This window comes from Schistocerca gregaria, unplaced genomic scaffold (genome assembly GCF_023897955.1).
Source record: "Schistocerca gregaria isolate iqSchGreg1 unplaced genomic scaffold, iqSchGreg1.2 ptg000531l, whole genome shotgun sequence".
In the NCBI taxonomy this organism is placed as follows: Eukaryota; Metazoa; Arthropoda; class Insecta; order Orthoptera; family Acrididae; genus Schistocerca; species Schistocerca gregaria.
Genome location: NW_026061930.1, coordinates 137,501 through 140,000, shown reverse-complemented (window position 1 = coordinate 140,000; position 2,500 = coordinate 137,501). Strand labels below are relative to the sequence as shown.

Genomic DNA, 2,500 nt, shown 5'->3' with positions numbered 1-2,500 from the left:
ACACTGCACCTTAACCTAACTTACACTGCACCTTAACCTAACTTACACTGCACCTTAACCTAACTTACACTGCACCTTAACCTAACTTACACTGCACCTTAACCTAACTTACACTGCACCTTAACCTAACTTACACTGCACCTTAACCTAACTTACACTGCACCTTAACCTAACTTACACTGCACCTTAACCTAACTTACACTGCACCTTAACCTAACTTACACTGCACCTTAACCTAACTTACACTGCACCTTAACCTAACTTACACTGCACCTTAACCTAACTTACACTGCACCTTAACTGTCACATGTAACGTCACAGGAATGTAGCTTTGCCTAACAGCAACCCTCTGAACATAGTTCACTGCTTGGATCCTCTGGTGTCATGTGTATTTCTTGATGCCATGGTGCGTACCCTCACATAAAGGTCTTTCGAGTGTTGCGTACTTTCTACACAGTCCCGCTAACCACTGGAAGGGTGTACCGCTACAGAACGAATATCGCCCTCCCCTCCTGCCCTTCCAAGCTGGTCGGTCAGGCGTTTGTTTGTGAAATGAGCCTTGCAGCTGTTCAGTTGCATTCGGTTGTCGATGCAGTCAGTGTACGTTGTGGTACGGCCTGTGTGGACTGTCCGCTGATGTACGCGTAACCCACACTGATCATCCGTCGTTACGTACTGAGTGACATAATGTGGCACATGCTTGACCGTACACCGGCTGCGCCCTACAATGGCGAATCATAAGGGCCATATGTTGTGCACGATGCTACTTGTCTCGTCTCCCCATTACAGCGAGATTGCACTGTTGTACGCCGTACAGACATGTGGTAAGTAGGTACGGACGAAAGTATTGCATGTTGGCCCCCCCCCCCCCCCTCCTCCCTCTGCCGGGAATCAGCGTGAGCCGTCTGTTGATGTAGCGACGAGGGTTTTCCTATTTAATCGTATTGCCCCACACAACATGATAGCACGGTGGACCGCGTTCCACATCTGCGACATGCTACAGAGGCCGGTTGACAGTCGACCGCGCAAGGGACATTGCACACGTGCGCGGACCATCTTCCACGTGTTCTCTCGTGTACATGCCGCAGTGTGTATGTGGGCTGATGTAGCGTGTCGTGACACATAACATGCAGGCATGCCAGAATCGTAGATTTCGCAAATGTAGATTGACGTATACGTTTGCTGCCAAAGATCCGCAAATGAACTGGAAATCAGTTGTTGAGCGGTTGTTCGCGCTGCAGGTGCATCGGTGATAGCGACGATCGGTACATCTGTGAACCGGTTGTTTCGGCGGTACCCGCCATGCCCCCGAACCTGAGTTGGCCATGTGGGTATGAAGCGATACGAGGCTGTGGCTTGGCGGGACAGTCCCCGGCCGGTGAGGGGGGGCCGCCCGGCGTGCTGGCCGCGCGCTGCGTGAGCGCACGCACTACAGCCGGCTGGTGGGGGGCGCCCAGTGGCAGGAGCGCCGGCCGACGGGCCCGGCTGGCGTCCCAGCTATGCGCCGGCGCACCCTGCGCGCGGCGCCAGGCGGCCAAAGTGGGTTCTGTCGAGCCCGGTGCGAAGCGCGGTGGACATCTGCAGTGTGCTGGTCCGATTGCGGACTGTGTGCGTTGAGGATGCGCCGCCGCCCGGCACTCGGCGTCGCGACGCCGTCTGCTGCTCGGTCGCCCCCAGCGGTTCTCGCAGGTGGTTTGTATCGCAGCTCTGCGGACGTGTTGGCGCGTGCGCTGTGCTGGGAGAGTTCGCTTCTGCACCCAAGTGGGGCTTTGCCCTTCTGTGGCGCTGGCGTTGGAGCTGCCGGTCACCGTAGGTGGCGCGTGTTGTTTCCCGCCGGCAATGCCACGACAGCACGCTCCCGGGCCTCTGTCGGCAGCGGCAAGCTCAGTTGGGAGCACGGGTGTTCGCACTGAAAGCGTCTACTCGCCTATCTCCGGGCGATTGCGCCTCTCTCGAACCCGACCAAGTACTTAGGACGGCGCTGCGCGCCGCCGGGACCTGAGAGGGTTTCGAGGTGTATCGTGCAGGGGAGCTCAGCCTCCTCCTGTTTGCAGAATAATTGAGCGGACGCTTGCGTGTTCGCGCGGGCCCTCGGGACACACTCCCGGGCGGCCGGCTGCTCAGCTCTCGTTGACGCAGCTCCCTGGTTGATCCTGCCAGTAGTCATATGCTTGTCTCAAAGATTAAGCCATGCATGTCTCAGTACAAGCCGCATTAAGGTGAAACCGCGAATGGCTCATTAAATCAGTTATGGTTCCTTAGATCGTACCCACGTTACTTGGATAACTGTGGTAATTCTAGAGCTAATACATGCAAACAGAGTCCCGACCAGAGATGGAAGGGACGCTTTTATTAGATCAAAACCAATCGGATTGGCTCGTCTGGTCCGTTTGCCTTGGTGACTCTGAATAACTTTGGGCTGATCGCACGGTCCTCGTACCGGCGACGCATCTTTCAAATGTCTGCCTTATCAACTGTCGATGGTAGGTTCTGCGCCTAC

At 55.9% G+C, this 2,500-nt stretch overlaps 1 non-coding gene across 1 annotated transcript in view; it reads left to right on the top strand.

The window, feature by feature from the left end:
- Positions 1–2,140: 2,140 nt before the first annotated feature.
- LOC126314123 (small subunit ribosomal RNA) overlaps positions 2,141–2,500 on the top strand; it is a 1,893-nt gene continuing 1,533 nt past the window's right edge. The window contains exon 1 of the ribosomal RNA XR_007555616.1: positions 2,141–2,500. This exon is cut by the window's right edge and continues 1,533 nt beyond it. This is a non-coding gene — a ribosomal RNA (small subunit ribosomal RNA).